General features: G+C 39.2%; 1 protein-coding gene across 1 annotated transcript in view; it reads right to left on the bottom strand.

The window, feature by feature from the left end:
- The window catches only part of SERPINI1 (serpin peptidase inhibitor, clade I (neuroserpin), member 1), a 49,390-nt gene extending 23,621 nt beyond the window's left edge, over nt 1-25,769 (bottom strand). The window contains exon 1 of the mRNA XM_014938811.1: nt 25,672-25,769. The gene's annotated coding sequence lies outside the window, so the exon portion shown is untranslated. The remainder of the gene's footprint in view (nt 1-25,671) is intronic.
- Between the last annotated feature and the right edge of the window lie 106 nt (nt 25,770-25,875).

Raw genomic sequence — 25,875 nt, 5'->3', positions numbered from 1 at the left:
ATTTACACGTAGTGCCAGTCAGCAGGGCTTGTCAACATGGGACAAATTTGTGTGAATGTGCTATTCTGTTGCTCGACTGAAGCCAATTTGCATGCAGGCAGCCCAAGCGCCTTATGCTTCCCAGCTCTCCTGTGGCTGCAGTTACCACGGGTTTCTGTATACTTGACACAGAGACCTTTAGTAAGCCTTATACAACACTTATATCATGCTTTTTGTCTTCAAAGACCTATCTATGATTAATTAATTAACTCACACAACACTGACACATAATTTAAGCTTTATTACTCACATTCTATAGCTGAGAAAATACAAAAAGCAACAGGGTACACATATATGCCTTGGCAGCAACTGATGCAGTCACTAGTTAGGATTCCTCCTGTCCCCTAGCTGGGGATCAGCCTTTTATTTATTTTTCCACTGAGACTATTAAATAGATGAACCGGTGAAGCCATCACACATGCTTCAGGGGAAAAGCACAGGCTCTTAGTGGAATATGGTAGCTACAGCCTTGTTTCCCCCGTCCCACATCTCCTTTCTGATAATTGCTTCCATATATATATATATATATATATAAATAAAATATGCCCCTTTTCACAATTTCTAATAAGCCTTCCTCTATGTTGGCATCACTTCATTTCTCTGGACTACCCAATCAATCTTTCTCTGATTCTTTGCAAGATATAAAAAAATCTCCACCGAAGGCTCTTGTTCTATTTAAGAATGGCACAGGGTAAGTCATATAAGCCTAAAGCACCAGCTTCATATTGTGCTTATTACTAGATGACTACATATTTCAGTACACTTATAAAATTATCCAGCATTTCACTGCTGCCCAATGGAAAACACTTCAGGCTGAGCCATGACCATCACTGTTTATTTCATAAAGAAAAGAGTCAACCTTTTTGTGGTCCTAAAACATTATCAAAATACCACAAACTTCCCCAATAATTGCTTTTCTTAAGAGCAATTAATTTTTTTAACCTGTTCATTTATAAGATCTTGACTTAAGGATGTTAAGGTTTCTGTTACAGAAAACAACTGGATTTCTGTTTTCTTTGTGATTCTGGGCATTCTAGATTTCTTTATTTAAAAAAAAAAACAACAACAAACCCAAAACAACACACATCTCTCCTAATGTTACAAAATATAAGGCTTCATTCAGCACATCACTGCGATACTCAAAGAAATAGATAAGCAGAAGTTCAACTTTCTTTTGTTGAGGATGAACACAAGGCATCATCATGGCTGGCCTGCAAATTTGGGGAATCTCACATCCTACTCTAAGCAAACAAGTTGCCTTGCTCACTGTGGATGCAGTTATACACATAGCTAAGCTTCCCCCCGGCCCCGTATCAAGAACTGTTTGAACTCACTTTGAGACTTGACAAGGTTACAAGAGCCATAAAATAAACTTCAGTTTTAAAAAAAAAAATATCAAAATTTCCCCAGCCTTTTAGTTGCAGAGGCAGCTATTCAGTTCTCTATCACTTATCTTTGTTATATGTGCTATTGCCAGACAGGCTTAAGTAATTGCAGAGGGGAAGGAGAGAAAAAATTTATACATCTTAATTAAGTGCTTAACATGTAGGTTAGACTATTTGAATCTAAAAAAACCCCAACAAATTATATACAAATCGAAGTCATCTTTCTTCCTGACCGCTGCAGAAAAGCTCCTCAGCTGAAATAATCAAGTTATAATAATTTTAATTATTTAGTTGGACAGAAAAATAGAATAAGTACATAGATAGGGACAAATAAAGTTTATACTGAAATGCTCTTACAAGACAAAGCAACAGAGTCGGTTTTCAAATACATGCTTAAATCTCACTGATGGCAATGCAAGAGGTTAATCTGTGCAGAAGTAAAGCTCCCAGTAGGAGTGAATTAAAGCCAAACAATTTAGATCCCACCCGCCGGCCCCTTGCACATGGCTTTTAGTCTAGAGGGGTTCTCAAACTGAGTTCACAGTGAAGTTTCCTAAACACACATCCAGGGAAAAGGAATAGAGTTATGGAGGTGGGAATGAGCACCCAGGTACAGGCAGAGGATTGACTGGCCCTTTTGCTGGCAGCACTCTCAAGGTATTTGACAAAATCTGGGTCTCACAATGTATGAGTACAATGCAAGAGAAGATATTTTAAAGCAAACTGAAGACCTGTGGGTGACAGTCAGATGGGAGAAGGCTGTAAAACAGAACAGACATTTGATCAATCCTTGCCAGCCAAAGCGAAAACGGTCTCATCTTATCCATCTGATCTGAAATGTCTGTGGTAAATTCTTGAGTTCAATTCTTCTTGCACTTTGGGTACGAGCGTACACTGTTCTACTGACAACTGGGAATCCAGCTCTTAATTATCATTCTAGTCATAACAGTTCCTGCTTCTCTGATTCTGCCTTACTTCAGGCTATATTACTTTTGGGTTTATGCCTCCTCATGCAGCAGGTCTTGATCCAACAAACAGCTGAGCACTTCTTACGGTGCAGCGTGTTCTCAGCATGTCTCTTCAGTAAGAGTCGAGGGCACTCTGTTTTGTCTCCGCAACAGCACGGAGAGCTTTTCTTAAATTGACTGTACCCTACTCACAAACATACTTTAAGCAAAGAAAAAGAAGCTGAACATTATGTAATATTATGTCCAGGAAGTTAAACAATTCCCACGGGTATCATCAAACTTTTAAGTCAGTCTTTTTACACTCTTCCTCAGAATCATCAACAGAATAGTCTGTCATAGCTGTTCTGCATCACTGAAATCTAGTTAAATAATACTGCATCAGCTGAAAAGGAGTCAAAGTCCACATTGAACAACATTTTTAAAAAATAATCAAGAAGCATCAGTTTCAAATGTTACTGCATGCATTTTGCATATATTGGCTACCTATATGGATGAAAAAAGCTGCTAAAATTACTTTTGCTTAATCACACAGCTGTTAAGACCAAAGATACAAATTTGCCATTTAAAGGCCAGTCTAACTTCTGTTTTATCTTAATTGATGCATGAACACCACTCTCTCCTACCAGGCAATCAAAGGATCAGTGCAAATAGACAAACACTCTCCTTGCAATAACCTCTTCTTGAAAAACAATTGTGTATTACAAGGTTTATCAGAATATTAGCTTTTTTCCTTGCTTGCAACTGTTCTCAGGGAAAACAAAGCAGAAACGGAACACTAAGCAACGCAGTATTGCTTCAAAAACCTGAGAAACAACTGTACCTCCAGATGAGACATTATTGCACAGTTATACCTGTGCAGATGTTATCTGGCGACTTACACCGTAACTTCAATATAAATCGGCGTCTCTAACATACATACACTTCTTTATTTGAACACCAACTCTAAAATACATACACTTCTTTATTTGAACACCAACTCCACTCACTTTGACATTCCTACATGATTCTTTTGGTGTCTCTGCTCTGGGTACAGAGACGTGCCTGTTTTGTCTGGGACTTCTTTTGCTTCTGGACACTATTCTGTACACGGTCTAAAAGTTACTTGGAGACAACTTAAATGATTCTTTTTCTTATTTTTTTTTAGCACTTCCCTCACACATTACTTAAAATAATAAAGAGATTCCAGATATATGTCATTCAGTAGGTACTTGCATTGAGGTCACGACTAGTTCAGTTCCCAGGAAACCTCTTCATTCAAAATTTCTGAAATCCTCTAAAATTTTCCACACATTACTTAAAATAATAAAGAGATTCCAGATATATGTCATTCAGTAGGTACTTGCATTGAGGTCACGACTAGTTCAGTTCCCAGGAAACCTCTTCATTCAAAATTTCTGAAATCTTCTGTAAAATTTTTGCAGTCCTAAAATTCAGCCTACCACATTTCCACAACAGGTCACAACCAGCTCAGTCTAAGGGCAGCATTCCCATTCCTTTGCCCTGTGGCCAGCACAAATATACTCCTGTACACGGGCAGAAGGAACACCAGTATTAAAAATGTTTGAAGAAAAAGATTCATGGGCTAGAATACAGGACTGATTAACTCTAGTTCTTGCCTTTCCCCAAGCATAAGGCTGGAATGACTAAGAGGAAGTAGAACAACATCGCCCCCTCACACCCACAAACCCTGAACTACTCAGTGCATTACATATGCTTTCCGAAAAATGCAAAAGGGGCAAGCATCCTCTGTAAGCCAAGATATTTTGAGAGACAGCATATCAACAGACTCAAACTGAGTTCACAGACATGAAGTACTGTGAATTTTGTAACAGTAAGAATTGGACTCAATGTAGGAAGGTGCCAAAAATTCAATCAAGGGTTGAATTCTAGTACCTCATGCACGCCAGACAGGTTGAAAAAAGGGGTTATAATTTCCTTGTCTTTTACACTTCCAAAGATTGTGGGTTTTATAAAGAAACTCATTTATGTCTTTAAAAACTTACAAAATAAAGCTGTGATATATTGCCTTAGTTCCTCAGCACACAGAGACTAAACTAAGATTAGTTGCTTTAAAGATCACTCTTGACTACATGCAAGCTAAACACCAAAGGTGTGGGAAGCACAAACAAGAAAAACTGCTGATTCCTTCTGATCAGTGTATAAAATAAAAGCTTGGGGAGAAAAGCAAATGTGGTAACAGGACTGATTACATTCTCTCTGTAAAGAAGAGCATCTGCAGGAACAGACAGAAGTCTGCCAGAACAATTTTTAAAGCGAGAGATGAATTTACTTAGGGAATAAGCCCTGCTGGTCAGAGAAAAAAAAAACCAACTATTTATGTATCCAGCTAGGAGCTGTGGGCTTCCTCCTTCCTCTCAAACCCAACCAAAACTCTATAATGTTTGTGACAGATTAATTACAAAAGGATAGACAAGTTTGGTGAAATTCAGCCACTGTTGCTTTGCCAAACATGACAGTTGCTGCAGGCACCTTTAGTCTAGATGATTTCTTGTTGGCAATCTTGTCAAATGGTACAGTATCAAAGAGACTGCATAACTAGTAATAACAATTCAGAAAAATCAACACAATTCTCCCTCCAAAAAGAAACCAGCGAACACCAGTTGAGCAGAGGAGATGCACTGAGCAGTTAACAAGATCATTAGCTGTTCACCAGGACCAGGCAGTGGTTGTCATGGCTACCCTGAAGGATGTGCTGAGGAGGTACACAGCAGCCAGGAAGAGCTCCTGGACTGGTTGAGGCTTGCCTCGGGCACGCTGCCCTGCAAGTAGGGGGACAATGTGGCTACTATCACAAATCTCAAGATTCTTGCAAAACCACTCGAACAGTTTGTACTGCAGAACAATATAAGAATCATTTCTTCAATCCTTTCTACTTTGTCCACAAATCTAACCTTTCAGATTTTTATCTATTTAAAGATTGGGCAAAAATTGCATCTCCAGCTAGCATTACTGTTCTCACACCTGGAATGTTGAGATTTTACCTCCAGAAAATCCCACAGAAGTTATGTGGCACTTCCTCCCATCCGTTACCTTACTTTATTCATTGTCCTTTGCCTCCATTCAGCCGCTCTCTCCCTCCAGCGCGGGGGCTGCAGACAGAGTACTGCGAAACAAGGCTGTAACCTGAGGTGACTTCACTTGAAAAATCATTTTCAAGTTTTCATAACAAGTGGAAGCAGGCAGGTATGCAGGGGATGGCACTGCAAAGGCTGACCTCTGTAATCAAACATCCAAATGGGAAATCTACATCCTACCAAGTGCTATAAGGGTCTACTTACGCAATCCATTAGGGCATGCTTACACGTGGAGTTGAGATACAGCAGAGCCTGCCTGAAGGTGATAGGAGGCAAATAAAAGTACCGATTCTCAGAGCAACAGCTATGCAATTCATGAGGTATTATTGCTTATAGCCAGAAGAATATACCCAAGGAAATAGGAGAATAACTAGATGACCATGAAATGTTTTCAGTTACAGCTATCGCGGACAGTGCAAGCAGCATTTGAAGGTATCTACAAAGCTCTTTGGTTATTACAAGTGGTTTGGTCATTAGAAGTGATGACAATCATGTGAAATTATACGTGCCTCCTGATGCCAGGCAGGCACAGTGATAGCTAAGGCACATGTCACTTTTGCCAGCAAGACAACTCCTTCATATTAGGGTATGGATTTACATTTTTGGTGTTGCTAGAAATGTTTATCCTTAGCTTATGTGAGCATATGACCTTGTCAAACAGATTCTACAGACACATCTTAAACCATTAAGCTTGTTTGAATCTGTTTGTTTCAGAGATATGCAGCAACATCCATATTTCAATCCGCACAAACATTAGTAATAAAGTTATGGGATTTTATCACCATCTGTCAATTACGGAGTCACTGCCTTCTGGAGTAAGAAACCTTGAGGTTTATTTCATCAGAAAGCAGCACAATAACGAGATATCAAATACTGGGGTATTTAAACCTCTAGTATATAGTGACTAAAAAAAGAATCATTCTAAGAAGTGTATGGAACATACAAAAACCTTGCTCTCCAACACAATGCAAAGCATGCCCCTCAGGATTCTTTATTCCTATTTTTAAATGACCTCGTAACACCAGCAGCTTCTAGAAAACCTGAAAGGAAAATGGTACACTGAAAACTTTCACATTGACAATTTCTACCATTAAATCCCAAATGTCTTTAAACTTTCATGGAGCTTGGCACCGAGTCACTAACCTGCTGATGCAATTATGCAAGCCAAAGTTGTCTTAATTGAGCTTCCTCAAGCATAATCCCTCAGCTCCAATTAAAAAATAAAAAGAGATGCTGAGAAGCCATGTCCAAAATACTTAGATTTGAATAGCCTAAAGCAAACATCTAAATCCATGTCTAGACAATTAAGAAAAGGTGGTCTTATTTCAAAATACGCTACTGTAAGGCCTGCAATTGTGAAGATTTCTCAATTTGTTTCTTCCATTTAGAAGAAAAAAAAAATTAGAAATTCTTTGGCAGAGTGCTTTTATTTCTGACAGCTACAATGTGCCCCACAAAGTAAAAGCTATAAATAAGAAAACACAAAACAAACAAGGTCTGTGAAGGAGAAAATTTGAAGTATGAGAGAATTTGGGGACTCTAAAGGCTCAAAACTGGGGGTGTGCACATAGCCCTTCTAAGAAAGCCTAACTGGGGATATCTTCAAGGCTGGAGTCTGAAATACAACATTGGGTCTGCTTTCAAAAGACCGCAGGAGAGGGGGTGTCTACTTGCCAAGTCCCACAAAAGCAGCTTAATCAGGCATAGATTGATTGGAGCTTTTTTAACATATATTTATGTTTCAGTCAGGGCTGTCAGCCCTGTACACCACTCTGAATGAGGTCACTCCCATGCATGTTGGTCTTATGGTAAAGATGTTGACCCTGATTCACTACTGAAAGAATAGAACTGGCTAAAAGAATGTGTGTTAAATTTCAGAAACATCAGTTACGCTTGTTTTGATTTTGAACAACTTTCTGTGTATTCTATACGAGTAACAAATTAAAACTTAATATACCATCAAAACAATGACTGGATCTCAACTTCTTTGTTTTACATTTTGCAGTAAGCTTAAAATTTGGAGTGTCTTCAGAAGTGAAATGGCTAGATTTTCCAGAAGAACAGCGCAAGACACAAACTGAAAGGTCCATTCAGGTGCTCACAGTTGCCTTATCTTAGACCTGAGAGCCCAGCAGTGGGAACATCCTCTTAGGACTCTGGAAGGAGGGACAATGCCTAGACACAGGAAGTGAAGTTGGTCTTAGTAAGAGGCTCTTAAGAACCAATTTTGCTAAGTTCTACTTATGGATTTTTTAAATTTTTTTTTTATTTTGAATGAACAGGTCAACATAGTACTCCACTCACAGTGCAGCCTTCTACGGAGGTCACCCCAAATGAGACTCTAGCATTATTTTTCTGCCCTCCGATTTCCTTAGGGTGGTTTGGGAAAGGAAGGGAGAAGAAGGTTGTGATCCAATTCTGCAGTAATTGTATTCTATCAGAAGCAGCATAGATGGCACACCGCAATGTTATTTTAGATACAAGAACAACTTCTTGCCTGCTCTTGCGTGTAGTGCAAATTCCCTTACTCACAATAAGTCACATTTCTGTTATTTTACTGTGAATTCAGTTGATCAGCAAGCTCCCAGAAGCAAGCTCCCAACTATAATTTAATTAAAAGGGCAGTAGCTAAGTTTCACCATATGCAACTGCCAGATGCAATCATTGCAGTTTAAGTCTAAAGGCGACGTTACTGCATGTACTGGAGCGTAGTTTTATAAGTGATGAAAGCTGTCACTTATGTCACAGATATTGCTGTAATGGAGTAATACAGTTTCAGCAGAACCAAAAAATATTAATAATACATTTTGTGAAAGCATTTATGGCAAGTGAGTTTGGAATACGATGTTTCAAGTGCCATACACTTTTCCTTGCAACTCCATATTCATGCATAAAGTCTCTTGAGATATGTTAAACTATATACTTTGCCTGGCATTATATAAGCTCACAGCCAATTTTAAACCTTCAAAAGCTGGAGGACTGAAGGACACAACTAATTAGGGATAAACAAAAACTGAACAGGAGCCCTTCACTATTCAATGATTCATAGGAATACGGAATACTGCATCAAAGGTACCTTAAAATTGTACCTTGTAAAAAAGGTACCTCCTCTTTGGAGGAGATGTGCTGAATACATTTCAAAAGCCAAGCAACCAACTCAGGAAAACTTTTAAAGGTCTCTAATAAAATGCGATGAAGAATAATAGTCTTTAAATCACCCCAAAATAACTAAATAGACAAGGTATATCTTAGCTGCGAAACAGCATTTCAAAAGTTCAAAGCAGAAGTTAATTCTTCAATGCATTGTTCAGCTTCCTTCACACAAGGACTTGAGAAGAAAAAAGATCAGGCTGCGGATATAACTATGTCAAGAAGATGAAAAAAGTTAATTAAAATGTATCAGGATTTCAGAAAAGGAGTCCATCACTTCATAAACTCAACGCAAACATGACATACAAACCAGCTTGCTTTCCTACCAAACAATATTGGCTTCAGACTTGCAATCAACATTGGGCTCCATTTACATTTAGGTAATGTCAGTACTGCCAAGAGAGTTATTATTCACTAATGTTAACACTACTTAGATCAGAATTAGTTTCTTACAATACAGCAATAATGTATACAGATTGGTTTAGAAAAAACCCAGAACAATTAACCCTAGCTTTAAAAGTAGATGTTCTACCCTGATTAATTACAAACGGCAATTCATCATTACAAGGACTGCTATTTATAATGCCCAGACATTGTTTCTCTAACACTTTATATTCCGTTTCTGCACAGAAGATGCAAGATCAACCGCAGCCGCCGGGCAGCTTCCAGCCTCCTACAATTTCTCTTAGAAGCAACCACATCTATCAGGCAGACTGTCATGACAGTCCCAGTCCTGACAGTTGGCTACCAAAGGGTACTGAACACTTGCCCAGCTAACTCTGGAGCACAGCCACATGCCAGCAGAGCCCCCCCAGCCACCCTGCCAGCCCTGGCACCTCCCGTGCTGGCAGCTGCTCGGGAGCCAGCCAGGGGACGGCGCTGGCAGAGATGGCCAGGCCATTACCATCCAGTTAATAGAGCTGTCCTGGCACGGCAGCTGGGCCCGGACAGAAGCTGTGAAAGGCGGTTTTTAAAACCAGTTGAAAGAGTTGTTTTGGCAAGTGTGCTGAGCCTGACCAACAGAGCCACAGCTGATACAAAAATCAAAATGAAAACAGCCTGTAAAGCTGGTTTTGCACAAAAACTTCAGAGACAAAAGGATGAGAAAGAAGAGTCACTCAAAGGGTGTTTGCTCCTGAAGCAGCAAAATGCAGCCAATGAACAAGTGTATTTCATCAAAATCAGGAACACTGAGAGAAAAACTTAGCACTGCTATGTAAGCCTCACCAGTTCAAATATTTCCCTAAGATAACAGCATAACATCTGTTACAAAATGAAGACTTTTTTCCCCTAAAAACTACAGAATAATCTGGATGCAAAATTCAGCTAGTAGCAGGATTTTTCACTCTGTGTTTCACACAGCGGAAAACTCCAAGCAAGGCCCATGTTAAGAATTATTACTTTTTTTTTTTATGTGAAGGATGCTGAGCATTGATCTTCCCAAAGGAGTGAGAAGCATGGGAAGACCACGTGGAGAAGAAAATTAAACTTCTCCTTCCTCCTGCCCTAAGGCCAATTCCAATTCTTGCCTCTTAGGCTTCAGCATCATTGCCATCTGCTCTGCTAGTAGTTTTCATATATTTTTGAAAGTTTTCATTTGGCTCTCTTATCTCCATGATTTCTTCAACTCCAGAACTCCGATTTTATACTGCATCCACTTGTGAGCAGTTCTGTAAATATCTTTAAAAAAAAACCAAACAAACAAAAAAGGAAACCAGCCTGGGTACCTGCCCAACTACAGACACCTATACAGGCAACTGATCAATTCACATAGTATCTGGACAGGAAGAAAAACCTGCTGGCATGACATAGGGGACAGAATTGCCCCTAAAAGTCTCACTTTTTTTTCTTCCATGTCATGATTCAAGTCTTTTTTCCCCTCTTGCTTCTTCACAAACATCCATGAACCTACCAGCTTAAGAAAAAAGGTAAAAAGGAAACAGCCATAGCCTCCTACTGTTCAAAGCGGGTGAGCTGGCAGGGCTACAAGTATAAGAAGCGAACTCGGCGCCCTGCATGTGTTACTGAAATTGTTCAGAGACAATATTTGGAACAGCAGCAGTTTCAAGGGATAAATGGGAAAGCTGGAAAATGAGAGAGAAAGGCAGAGAGGAAAAATACAATCCCTTCTGTGCAGGTATCTTATCCAAAACAGAAGATACGCAACAATCAAAGAAATGTAGCTTCTTCAGTTAAGAGGCAGAAAACAAGAGTCATTATACTTGGTAGAAAGAAAAAAAAAAACCACAACGAAGAAAATATTCACATTTTTCTTCTAATGATTTTGTTTATCCTGGCCTTGGAGACCTATAGCTGTTGATACATCCCTCTTGGCCTACCATGGACAAAACCAGCTCAGTTTAGAGTCCAGTACTCAAGCTGTGCCTGGAAGGTGGAAACTGGCCTTGAAGTGCAGTTCTGCGGATCGCTGTTCAAGCCTCATTGGTTTGTGTTTATGAGAACTGACGCTGTTCCAAGTCTCCTCTCGATGATGAGCCATTTAAACAACACATGTAGGGAGCTGAATTTGTCTTAATCTTGCTCATTCTCCCACACAGAGAAGTTTGTATCCTGTTAGATCTGATTCTAAATGCTAAAGCAATTCGCATGAACAAGAGCAATCACGAAGCGCTGAAGAAACAATCCATTTCTGTTGTTCGCTGCCTCACATCTGTACCATCTCCCTGTGCTTATACCAACACACTGGGGGTACGTCCTACAGAGGGTGTTCAGCAGGTTTTTTTTTGATTGATTGGTTTTGGGGTTTTATGGGTTTGGTTTAAGATTTTTACAGGAGTGTTTATAATTCAAAAACTCCAATACCTTACAGAAAGTAATCACTTCCAACACCCATAATGAAAAATGAGGGTTGAAACCTGATTGTCTCTCCCTCCCCAAACCCAGAATATCTATTTTCCAATAAGTTTTAGGTGCTTCCTCTAGGATTTCCTACGGCAAGTAAATATTAATTCTACTTCTTGTTAGAGACTATAATACTACTCCTGTTTTTTGTATTATAAGAGCTATGATTCATGCGTGTCTAATATTTTATATTGGTGGGTAATATACACATTCTTATTAAAAATTAGGTTAATCTTTTTTAATTAGCATGGCTTTGAAAACTAAATGGGCTAACCTGAATTCCTGTGCCTGTATATTAGATGCCAACTTTCAAAGTTTCTGCAGGTTATCTTACTACTATTGTTAAATCATTCAATAGGCAAGGTGGACAGCTGGACCTCAAAGCAAGAATTTTAGACCCAGTTTGTACCATCCAGTTCTGTTAATACAGCCATAGCAGAAAGATATTTTATTTTTCCATCAATATCTCAGCAGCAAACTCATTAGCCAACAATCAACCAGAACACCTTGCCTCATACAGACCTCCTGGAGTTGGTACAGCTGTATGAGAAGCATTGCCCGAAGTGTGCGCGTTTTTTTTTTTTAGTTATTTACCACAGAACAATTATTCTATTGGATCCAAATACACCTCAACGTGTAAATGGGCAAAAGCTCATCTCTAATCGCTCAAAGAATCAGTTAATCCTTGAAGAAGCAAACAGATCAACTGTAAGCTTTGAGGAAACTAGGTTGTATACTTCAGCCACCTCTGGCTTATCATCAAATTAAGCTTATCAGTGTGATACATGAGATACTGTTCAAAATTACAGCTAGCCCGCTTCTTAGAGGGAGAAAAGCAGGCATGGTAGTAGAATGTAAAAGGGTACCATTACAACCGAAAGTTCCCCTTAAATTTATTTCTTCTTGTTCAAAATCATCCGAGGCAGAAGACAAGGGCCCTCTAAGTGAGGAACAACGCCCAAAGATTGGTTGTTTTAAGCAGTAAACTGCCTGTGTACAGGTGAAAGCAGAAAGCCAAGACATCAGCTTTGTGCTTGTTTTCATAAAAATATAAGGAAGCCAAGAGCAGAAAACCTTAAAGAGGACATGTCTTTTCTAGCTCCCAAAGCCTGCAGTAACCAAGCCTATTAATAATCATGGAATAAAAGTTCACTACACATTTTCTAGCCTTCAAACAATCCAGTCTTCACTGCATATAGAGCTGTAATATTCACATGTTTATTGCAGCTACTAAATACAATAATAATGATGTCAAACATGACCACGCACTTGCCTAGGTAAGACTTAGATTTATGTCTCCATATAGCCAGAAATTAACAGCCTAACATTTGCTTTCCCATGATTCACAGGGTTTCAGGAATTGTTATGATGTACTAGGAGGGGCAATGAAAGGCCTAGTAAAATAATGGATTAAGAAAACTCTCAGCACAGCAGGACTTGAAAACACACTTATCACAGCTGTAATTACAAGCCTGAATGGCCACAGCTGATCCCTAACCTCAAACACTGCTTACACTCCCATTCAATGACTCTGCATTAGGAAAAAAAAATATCTTTACTGTGCCCTTATTAGACACGCATTTCCTTGTACTTATTGTAAAGGTTCTACTAGTTTAACCTGTTCATACAGAATGGATCAGACCACGACATTACAGAATTAGAGCACTAACTACCTCCAAGTCCTCAGGTTCAGTTCTTCACAGGTCTCACCACTGTCTTTTTGCTGAATTGTTTCAGGAAGGGAACTGCAATTCTATTTACCTGCTATTTAACATCGGCAACTCACCGTTCCCTCTAACAATTGCTGAGACTACTTTATCCAGCAATGCATACTAGATTTTTTTTCCCTATAATGTCCTGATCAAACTCTGGATGTCTCAGAAAGTGTATTTGGTTTATGATATTGCTAAGGAATTGTCAAAGAGATCCAGCTGGTTACTGTGAAATAAAAGCTGAAAATATTTAGAGTTTTTGAAAGGTACTATCCAAGTAATTTTCTTCTAAGCTTGACTGTGACAATAGTCTAGCACCTGCCTGAAATAATTGAAAAAATTCTTAAGGCAAGTGCATATGTTTTAGTTAGACTAACAATGATGACAGGTGAGGTATAAAAAGCTCAAATTTTGCCAGTTTGGCAAATATCTCTATCTTTGATATCAATCATGGAGGGAGCAGAAAAAAAAAAAAAGGAATTAAAATACTATTCTGATTGTGTACACATAGTGGATGGGACAAGAAGAGTCTCAAATTGTAGCAACAAAACATCAGGCGAGACTTTTAACAATAGCATTTTGCTGGCAAAGGCAACAAAGCTGTGGAATAGGCTGCCTGGGCAGGTGTCTAGATCGACCCCTAACATCTAGATCCCTTTAAGGTTAGACGGTTCACTGTGACTTGGGAAAGCAGATTAACTATAAGAGTGAGTTTCAAAGTTCCTCATATACAGCACACACTTTCCACATCCTCCCCGTGCTGAGTATATATATGTGTATACATATACACATACATCCCCACCCATATACATTCTATGGCCCCATTTTAAGAACTGTAAAACTTGGTACCTCTTAAATACTGAAAAGCAGTGTTGAAAAGGATTTTATCTACCTAATGAACTGTGATCTCACATGGAAGATGCACGAGAGGGAAAGCAAAAGACTACATAAACCTGCTCCAGATCTATGTTTGACACAAAAGGAAACAACCATTGAGGGAAAACAAAAAAAGGTCCAGCTCAAAATTTCTTTTGATTCAGTGATTTTGGAATTCTTTGGCCAAGCAGCCAAGGTTCAAATCTCTGGTCTGCATCACGTAAGGAAAGACAGAAGTAGTCACCATTTTGTGAGTTTTATGGCTGGCAAATAAACCCCATTAGGGAACAAATTCTGTTCACTACCTTTACTTTTATGTAAAAGGCCTGAAAAAATACAGATTTTTTCCTTTGGCTTGAACTAAATATTACAAAAAAGTTAATTATACACACACCAAAAAAAAGTATTTGATGTCCCAGGGCCAAGTTACTGTATGTCCACAGGGAACATTAATAAACATGATTTATCTCACTTTATGAAAGTTGTGATTACCATTTTTCAATAACTGAAGCTATCAGCGGTATGATACTTCTCATACCTTATGAAATTGAACCAAAATGGCAAAGCTTATTTGAATTTAGCTCAAATGCCAGTTTATTGCAAACATGTTCTCTTTTTGTTCCTCTATATAATGTCAAAATTCAGGGCTGGATTTCTGAGAGTACAGCACACCAGGGCTCAGCTGAGAACAAACAGAAGCAGCCAAGCACATGCAATAACAAGTCTCAATTTTGGTGCCTAAATGAGAGGTAAATATTCCAGGGTAAAAAACAAGAAAACCCAACAACCCCCCCCCCCCAAAATACAAACAAAACCTATATGCCTGCTTATTTTCAGAATTGTTAAACTTAAAGAAATGCATTTCAGTTACTGAACACATGGGAAGTATTTAAGAAGTTCCCTCTATGTAATAGAAAATACCACAGTACAAGGTACTTCTAGTCCAAAACCCATTAAAGTCAATTGGAAGACCTTACTTCTATCATAATTTGCACATATGAAATCTGCATGCACGCATTTAAAAAAAAAAACAAAAACTTTCATTAGCTCATCAAATTCTTTTTTTGTAATCAAAAATTTTAAGTCTGTTTGAGGAGAACCATAAGCATTCTGCAACTGCAATCCAATGTATAAAGTTGAAAGACTCAAACTGAAGACAAACACCTTTTGGCTGCTGGTACAAGAGGAATTTAGAGATAGAACAGACATTTTATTTTCAAATAGAAAAGACTGGCAGTAAAAGAAAAAAATGCTGAAACTACTTTGATCTGTAATAATACAAAAAACCACTTCCATTTGTTGTTTTACCTCTGCAACCTGATGCCTTTGTTATGTGTTATTGATATTCTGCTTCTGAACTGCTACTGAAAGACCACCAAGCTGTCGGCTCCCGTTCAAATACTGACACAGCCGCATCTTTCTTGCTTTGAAGACAGACAAAATAGTTGTAAATTGGCATGTATCGCTGTAGACTAGCAAACCCTAATATTTCAAGTATGTTCCTACAAAGGAAACAAAATTGGTACCTTTTCTTGCCATACAGACATGATGGTTACAGGATAATTTGACACAAAAGCAAAGTTTGTGAATTCTGTGCTAAATTGTCTTCAAATATAAGTCTTCCAACAAAATATACACACCATCAGCCTTTGATATGCTTAGTTTAATGCAGAAACATGCTAGCAACTCATCAGTTAATCACTTCCAATATATCAGAATATACAAAGATCTAAATACCAATTTACACATTAGGTATTAGTGCTTGCAATCCCTGTTTGCATTACCAAATACACAGGCTACTGCTAATATCACTATGCCAGGTATTTTTACTAGAAACTTCCAAAACTTAAACAGTGGTTCATCCAGGATATGCACACAAGATCAGCCCAAAGTTAAGTCTTTTGATTTTAATAGATTTCAGAATAAAAATATGCAAATTTTTACTCAAAACCAAGAAAGGGATCACATTCCACAGAACCAGTTAATCTCAGGTGAATCTGTTTTAGAAGATACAGCCTGACACTACTCAGGCCTGGAAATATTCTAAAACAAATTAAAAAAATGTACGAACAACAACAAAAAAGTGATTTCCCTAAGCATTTCCATAGCTTGCATAAAGACATCAATTACCATCCCTTGTCTTCTAAATTAATGATTCACAGCAATGGATTATTCATGCAAGCCAGCCTGCTGAACGTTATACTTTGACTCTGGGGAGAAAGTATAGCATGTCTTAATTAAACTATATTTTGTATAAGCCAGAAGACAGTCAAAAATTTTATTTCTCTAGTCAACCAGGTAAAATGTAAGACAATAAAATTAGCTGCAATTTAAATTTGAAAAAAAAGTCTTCAGTAGTCCCCATAATCCATATTTAAGGTGAACTAGCAAGAGCACATTGCCTCAATTGAGCTCTGTAACGTAGTTCCAAAGTGCTGTTTTGTTGAATGAACTGACTTCAGATCTTCTCCATTTAAGCTTGAAAAAGATGGACATTTCACATTAATATGCCGTTTCCTGTCATATGCGCAACCTTGTAAGACTTCAGTGATGGCACAATTTCTTGTTTCAAAAGGATATCAAGTAATTTCACAGCTTTGACAGAAATTCAATTCAACACTGAATTTTTCTATGAGTGAATGATACGTTAATATCTCAAATATTTTCTAAACGACTGCTGCATTCCAACAGCCTTCTTGAACGTACCTAACATTTATGTGTTGTCTCTTGATGGTATTTGTTACTTTGATCAGGACAGTGCAAAATACCTTCACAATACAAACAGTATCTAGGATTTGCAATTGTTAGCTTTCAAAGTGTTATTCAATCATTATACTGAAAGATTTAAAAAATAAAAATGGGAAGTCTATGACAAATGTTACCATTTATCCTTAGAGTAAGTAATATGAATGATCTAATATCACTAAAAATCTATACCAAGCGGCTCTAGGATAGTAAAGACAGCCTTGCCTGATGAATTATATGACCACCTAGTTGCTTAGAGGGCTTATATACATTGCATTAAGGTTCTTAAAAGTATTAATCACATTCAAATAGACCTTCACCTTTTAACAAACTAATACCCAGATGCCTCACACTCTTTATTGGATTTTATTTTGTGAGTAGGAAGAGTCTGTTTTCATTTTACATTGGAGAAATACAGGTTAAGTATAGATTAAACGACTTGTCCACTACCAAAGAATCTGAAAACAAGTAAGCTTTTTTTCCTTCTTCCTTTAAAACTATTTTATCCATTGGTGTTGCCGTCTCTGAACTCCCAGGACAACTGTAGAGCCTTCAAAAGCAAATATTTCTTTTTGTCCTTGCTCTCTTGGTGTGTCAGCAATATTTCTGGGGATTCTTTTAAAGCCCCACAATTCTTAAGGAATTAAGTAATAACTCAAAGACAGGATAGTAACATAGATAAGGATTAGGAAAGGACAGTGAATATCAATTCAATTAGTCTCTACCAATCCCGAAATGAATAATAGCAGGAACATAATATCACAATACATCTGCCTCCATAGGGCTTTCGCTACAGGTAAAGATGATACTGTATGAGACCTAGCCCCCTGTAACGACTCTTATATGCAGATTTGAATTTGCATTGCTTTTATGTTGTTTATGCTCCAAATACAAGACATGCCAGTGTTTTTGTTGAGCACTACGCTTCCATCACTTCAAAAATTTATTTTCATTGTGACTGAGTGGAAGTTTGTCCTCTTGAAGCTAAAGGGTATTTTGCTGTCACTTCATATATGAAAACCTGGTATCAGTTATGTCAAATTCACAAGTGTACTGTGCTTTGATATTGTATGCACATTTTCCTCCCTCACATTCCTATATGAAAAATTACCAATGGCATTTTTTCGCTTCATGCATATCATCCCCTCAAAATAAATCCACTTACAGTCGATTTGTTCCTTACTCACTTTCATGGATATCTTCTTTATACACCCTGCTGCTCCGTAACCCCCATAATTAGACATTTCTGCTTGCTTGTTTTTCTGATATTTGTTTTTCTTGGTATCTCCTCATAAATCCAGTATCCTGCTTTCTTTAGTATTTCATCACACGCACAGTAGGGAGAGCAGACGGAAACTGCCAGTTACAGATGATGCCAAGGAGCTTCTGTGCAAGTGGAGACTCCAAAGGCTCTAAAATCCACAGGGGTTTTTGTGCTACCATGACATTTTCTATCCCTCCGAGATGCTGGAGAGGACTAATCAAAAGCACTTTCCTACAGGAGATTTGAGAACAAGCATGGTTGTAGCAGGCAGCAACCCTACAGGTGACAGTGAACTGGGGAGCTGGATTCAGGCATGCCTGGCATGTGAGACTTCAGAACCGCGCTGAGGAAGAACCAGAACACTTGGAGCTACAAAGCACCACAAACATTGTTTCAGGCTGCTCAGTCCTATCAGGCATCATCCTATTAAGAATGTTACTTCATGTCTTGCTGAATTAATTCCCAGTAGATATTTAGATATGCTCTTTACACACCTGAGGGGCAGAGGAAGATGTGGGAAGAAGTTATTCATACCATTCTCTTGTCTCTAGCTTAAAAAAAAAAAACTTTAAAAAAACCTCCACACCTCTGGACAAGCTCACATGGGGGTGAGATATTTCACAGACTACTGCTATTTTCTGTCTGAACTGGTAGTAATAAAACTAACTCCTGTTTCCTCTAAAAAGAAAGCCACAGCTAGTACTCCTCACAGTTCATCTTCCCTGCAATGGCATTTTCAGATGGCAGAAGGAATGAGGTGGGCTACACCCCTCGCAGATTAAAAGGAGCAAATATTTGCATGTGGACACTGCAGGAGCACAGAGCACCATGGGCACAGCAGAGGAAATGCTGGAGCACATGGAAGGACATCTCTACGGTCAGGCCCGGGCAACCAGGGAGACTGAGAGAACAGGCAAGTTGGATAAAGATGGAAGGCCCAATTCTGATGTAGAGAAATGACCTTAAGCAAGGGCAAAACATTCCTTCCAGACTTTCCCTACTGACCTAAAGCAAGGGCAAAACATTCCTTCCAGACTGTCCCAGTTAGAGACAACACATAACTCCTATCTGTGATACTTAGGTCAACATTACTGTAGGATAAAAATGAGATCATAGCAACCAAAACCCAAAACAGTGTTGAATTAAAAGGCTTCAGCTCCCTATCTCCTACGTTTACATTGCAAACGCTAGATGGATGTTCTTTGCAACACCTTTTCTTACTACTTTTAAGAGATTTTCAGACACTGCTGTCCTCTTCTTCCCAGCTCCTCAATTTGCAGACCTCAACTAGTAGCTTCTTTGGATAGGGAAAACTGGACAACAGATGTGCTTAATGATTTTGTGACTGCCAGAGACACAGGACAATGGAAAAAAGCAGATGGTCCATAGCACATGCAGTTGTGAAACAAGATCTTACTTTTCATGCTAGATCACGGAGGTGTAGCAGACATATTAAGCATTAAAGTCTTCCCTGTCATCTTCAAGTCGAACATCAGTTGTGTCAAGTATTATCAGAACATTTATTTTGGAAGTGTGGAGTCAGCTTTGGCTCTTTACTCTTTTTTTTTAATAACCAAAACACCTGCTGCCTGTAATGTTACTGTGAATAAACAGTGTTACTTTATTAAAGCGGTTTTTATTCACCATATGTAAGTGCACATGCTTTTAAAGACAAAATAGAATCACTACAGCGTTTTAGAAGTCCATATCCAGTTTAATAAGAGACTAGTTTATTCCTCTTTAGTACTTGTAAGAATCATTAGACATCTTTTGACTCCCACTAATTACTTTGGTTTTGGCAGACATTACTGTTTCTTCCTCCTGCTTTTTTGAATAAATCTGAAATTAACAAGTCAATAAACTGACATATTTACAGTAAAAATAACTTGGCTTCTTTTTCTTCTTCCTCCCACTTTTCATACTTCTATTTGCAGATGAAAAGGTTATCGTTTACCTACAAGCTTTACATATACTTAACAGCAGTTTGGGTAGGGTCCTACTCATCTTCCTTCACATCAACAGGATGGCAAGTTGAAGACCTGATATTACAGTAAGCTGTTCATGTTGACTTAGTTTTTGATTAATGGCTTTAAATAGTTTAGAAAATAGAGCAAATGCTTCTTTTGAAAAAAAGGTATCCAAGAAAGAAAACATGAGTTGCTTCAGTGAACTCAAATTGCTACGTGAAATACACAATCATTAAATGCTCCAAGAACTGCTTTAATTTAAATGTGGAAAGAAAAGCATTCGAAAAGGGCAGTTTTAGTGTACCAATTAAAAAAAGATGTCTTAAATCTTTAAACGTATTTTCTTTCTAACTACAACTTACATAACTGAGATGTATGGGGAAAACTGGGGCAGCGAATATTACCTCAGACTTAGAAACAGTAACTGAAAAACGACATTTTGCTATACTGTCAAGCAAGGAGGCAGTCTCCAGTGGCTAAGTGATGGTGAGATGCTCAGACAGGCTGTCTTCAGCAAAGTACCCACGCTCCTAACGTTACCTTGACGTGACAAGGTCAGTTAAAAAAAAAATATAAAAAAAATCATGCTGAAAAGTAGATGCCCAAGTTCTTCACCTTACTCCAAACTTCTACAGGAGAACCAAGGGCCAGAATGGCACCACTGCTCAAAAAGTACCAGATGCAAAGCGCAACTATTGAGTAAGTGTTTGGGCATATTATCTTGTTGCAAAGGCAATTAAAGTGTTTGCTTTCCTGCGGTGTCTAAGCAAAATTCTTGGAACTCAGTCAGAATTCCAGTGGCAAAACAAAGCCTTAAATATGTTGTTCAAAAAAAGTTTGAAAGGAAATTATAGTTCCCTCTTCTCAGATGAAGTAGTCCCCCAACCCCACCGTGCATACAGAAACATGGATGATAAAAACCAGATGAACACAGGAACTAAAGTGCTTGGTTTTGTGGATTTAAGAAATCCCACTGCACACATGGTACGGTTTCAGTTTCAATTCTGGCAGAACTGATCTTTCTAGAAGTCAATTGTCCATTAGCCCCATCAGGTCATCATGAGTTTAGAATTGTCAGATGTACACAGTGAATTAGAAATACTTTACATTATTAAGTAATTACTCGCTTAGATGTAATGGTGGAAATACTGCAGGGCTGAAGGACACAAGTGAAACGCTGTCTTCCAATTAACAGGCTGGCTCTTTGGTTAAAACAGAATATATAACCAATATAACCACATTGTTGAACTTCTCCTAGCCAGAATATTACTTGCCATCATTGATTCTTCCTGAAAGAATAGTCTCAAGGTCTGAAAAAATATTTCAAGATTTATCATAATATTTAAACTCTCAACTAAACCAAAAATACTTTAGCACACAGGAGGTCAAATCTTATTAACCCAGAAGCCAGACACATATTTAACTTGCTAGCTCATATCAATATAAATTTTTTTCTTTTCCCATCTCACAGCTACAGCTGCTTTGCAATGACTCTAAGAGACCAAAAAGGATGCAGATAACTCACACAGCTTTTATCACATTAGCCACAGTCTGCAGTTTTCATAATCATTAGCTTTGAAGTATATTAAACAAAGCAGAACATGACCTTACAGTTGATATTTCTATCACACCACATAAGAACAATTCTTTATCATACATACTTTATTAAGGCCACCAACCAAGATGCTGCTCAGAACTACTCAAAACACCACCAGGCAGCAAAGAAGGCTGCTGGTGCCCAGCCCAGTGAAGGCAGGCAGTGACCACATTATAAGGGTGTTCACTGATTTAAACGCGGAGTCACCGCACGTACCTGGGATTTTGGCTGGGTGGAGGGACCAACAAGAAGCAGAAAGGATGCATGTGCACCACACTAATAGGAAAAAACCTAAAGCTTTTAGTTTCAAAATAATGCAACGTAGCATAGGTTTAGTTATTAGCAAAATACACAGGTTATCTTATCTACATTTGTGTTTAGTGCAATAGGTCATTACTTTTTTAGAAATAGAATTTTGGGGGAGGGAAAATGAAAAAAGATGACATGACATTCTTTCAAAGTCAGGAAATTGAAGAGATTTCATACAGGCATTCATCCTACTGAATTCTCACAATACTGTGGTTGTTACAGACCTTCTCCAACATAACTCCCTTTACTAATGACTCTACTGAGCTATTTACACTATAAAAGAAATAAATATATATATTCCTAATGTGATTGATGCAGTTTACTTCCACCCCTGTCATTTTGTACTGCTTTAAATACCAAGTATAGAGGGAAAATTAAAAAAAAAAAGCCTAAAACTTTACCCTTGTTATTTAATTGTGGGATTTAATTTTTGTCTTGAAATGGATAGCTTCATTATCTCCAGAACAATTTCACAAAGAAATTTAAAGAAAATGTGTTGTTCCGTCAAGTCAGTCATTCAAGATTCAGTATCTCCTTTCCTCTTGCAGGAACACGTTACATTATTTCCACCCCAAGCTCCACTAACCTTTTGTCATTCAGTTCACAAGACTAACAGCAGTCAAAAGACACAAATTAAAGCCACAAAATTAAAAAATACTTCCAAATTTAAGTTAACTACTCTGGTATTTCATGTATTTGAGGAAAAACCCAAAGTTATCACTAGTCACAGCTGACATATAGACATCTTCCTCTACCATATGCCCATTATACTGACATGTAACCAGAGATACTGATTGTATTAGAGATATGCAAGTGTACACAAAACAAAGAAAACAGACATTTTTTAAATCCATGTTTATGCACCAACTTTTAATATTATTTTAAGCACACAATGAAGATGAGGACAGCCAAAAGACTGAGTACAGGACAGAGATACCATATATTAATTCATATTCAGCCGATGTTTTATGAAAACAGAATAACGTATTGTCTATAGAGATTGTCATAAATTAATTTAAAATGTATTCAGCCATGCCAAAAATGCGTCTTCATGGATGAGAAGCAACCAAAGAACAAATTTGAAATTTTGAGAAAAAAATATTAGATAGAATACTTGAAAAGGACTTCAAAGAGCTAAACAAAATAGATCTTGGTGTGAAGAGTCCTTCCAGCACTAACTCCTCTCCACTACTATGTTTTGTGATACATAAGATTATAAACTGAATTAAGCTATGTCATAAACATGACATTTACATCTACAGGATACATTTGAAATGCATTATTACAACGATACAGTGTTTACAGACACCTGCTCCTAGAAATCTGCCAGACTACATATGAACATATACACATTCATCCATACGAGAGGGACAGATGAGAGGAGGTAACAAGAGACCCAAATCTTAAGAACAGGCACAGAAACACACCACACCAGCACGCTCCCACAGGAAGAAAATCACTTAGCAGCTCAGACGTGGAATAATCCCAGGCCATTTTTGGAACCAACTTCAGCCAGCAGCAGGGTAGCTGAAGCATTCAGTAGGCCAACAGACACACTTGACATCGCGTGGTTTCAACAATGATTATGAAAGCAGAGGAGTGACAACTTCATGAAGACTTCCACATACATGAGTGCAAATCATTCAATGATAAAGGTAGATTGGAAGACAAAGTCAAAAAGCAATTAAAACCCTAAACTTTATCTCAAACTTGACTTAAGGCTGTGAATATATAGGATGGAACATCTTGTGAAAATAAATTTTGGAACTCATGACTGCATTTAATAGCAAACTTATCGCCACAAGCCTTCACCACATATTACCTCTTAAACTGCCCTGTGCAATTCTATGGACAATCCATACTTTAAAGCCAAGAAAACATTCCTCCTCCTTCCCTCACCTCCTTGACAATTATTCCTCATCATACTCAACCAAGCCACAACAATTCTGAAAAATACAAGGGATGTAAAAATGGGAAAGGGTGAATGATCAAAGAACTCGCTGCTTAACAACAACAATGAAAAAAAAGAATCTGGAAAAGTACAACAAAATTGATGGGGGGATAGCATATTCTATTTTCAGTGTTAGCACCAATAATACTGCAGCCTTGTAGCTTTCCATGGAAACATACTAATTTCACTGAAAGGGTAAAATACCATAGACATGCATTTGGCTCAATCTATCCTATCATATTTTGGTAAATGTCTCTCACCTAAGCAGAATAGCATCACTTTCTGTTAGAGTGAAGTACTGATCACATCAAAAATGATGAGACAAGAACTGAGGAATCAAAGCCAGCAGCCAATTAACAACACACAATTCATACATGCCACACAAGTTCTTTAATACCAAGATGTGTGGAGCATTTGTTACATGAGAGATCATACACAGATCTGACTAAAACAAAACAACGTGGTGTGGGGAGGAGAAAATTCAGTACACATAATAAAGTGCAACTACCCAGATGTGGTTTTTTTCTTTTTTTTTTTCTATTTTTTCCCCTACCCAGCGTTCTTGCTCACCTCCACGAAGGTGATGGGGACCGATAACACACCTAGATACATGCACACAATGTGTCTGTTCCCATAGACAAACATCAAAGTCTTCCCACTTCACCGTCATCTCACTGCTGCAAGAAGTTACACCCAGTGTTGGACAAGTTTAATACTTTAGCTGTTCATTCACATCATGTTCCCACTAGAATTATCCGTGTATCTTATGAACATTAGGCAATACTGATCAGTATTAAAAAAACCCCACAACCACCCTGATGCATCAGAAATGTGGATACAAATCCAAAACCAAGTTAACGCTTTAATAGCTGAGCTAGTTTTAAATATAATTTTAAACTTTAAATCTTAAAGAGATTGCCTCGACAAAAAATACACCAGTCTACCTAATTTTTTTAGCAGCCAGAAGACAGGACACTGTCTGCAGAAAGCTGAACAAACCATCGGAAGGAGCATGGCCACAGAGGAGAGAAGCCCCTCAGAAGAAGGCGCTCAGACACCCGGCTCCGGGCGAGGAAGCCACTAAAAAGCCGCGCAGACCCGCCCGACACCCCCTTCTTAGTCACGGACAGGATTTTAGGAACTACTGCTGCCACTCTTACCACAGTTTAACTTGAAAACTGAGCTTTCGTACGGAGACGCAGCCGCTGGCGAGCGGGGCTGAGGGGCGCCTCGGCTGCCGGAGCCGCTTCCTCCCCGCCGCTACCGGAGAGACGAAGGGCGACTAAACACCTGACGGGGTCTTGAGTTCTTTGTGGGTTTTTTTTTATTCCCTCATCTCTGAAGTTCTCGTAACGGCGGGGGAACCACCTCCGCTCCCCAAACGCCTCCCCTCAGGCGGGCGCAGCCGCCCCTCAGGCGGGCGCAGCCGCCCCTCAGGCGGGCGCAGCCTCCCCTCAGGCGGGCGCAGCCTCCCCTCAGGCGGGCGCAGCCGCCCCGCCGCCCTCCCTTCCCTCAGCCGCTAACGGAACGCCGTCCGCGGCGCCAGCCCAGAGCCGTGCTGCCACTCCGATCCCACCGGCGAGCCCCCTACACGGACAGGCGCTCCTCTACACAGCCGCCGCCCAGACACGCGTACCGAAACACGCCGCGGAAAGCTCCACTCAATTTAAGAAATAAACCGGAGCCGCCTCTCAGCATACACACACACCCACCCCCGGTGCCGCCAGCAGCGAACGGACGAGCGCACTCACCACCCCGCTGCTGCTGCTTCTGCTGCCGCCACCCACCAGCCGCTCCGCCGCGGGTGTGCGCCCGGCACCGCCAACGCCGGGGTAGTCTCACTGCCCCGCCCCGCCCCGCCGAGTCCCCGCCCTCCCCCGCCGGTCCCGCGGTCCCATTGGACACTCCCCGCGCCTGTCTCCGCCCCGCTGTTGCGTAGCATTGTGGGGCTCGTA

This window comes from Calidris pugnax, unplaced genomic scaffold (genome assembly GCF_001431845.1).
Source record: "Calidris pugnax isolate Ruff unplaced genomic scaffold, ASM143184v1 scaffold52, whole genome shotgun sequence".
Lineage (NCBI taxonomy): Eukaryota > Metazoa > Chordata > Aves > Charadriiformes > Scolopacidae > Calidris > Calidris pugnax.
The sequence above is the reverse complement of the archived record's forward strand: the minus strand, read 5'-3'. Positions and strand labels throughout refer to the sequence as shown.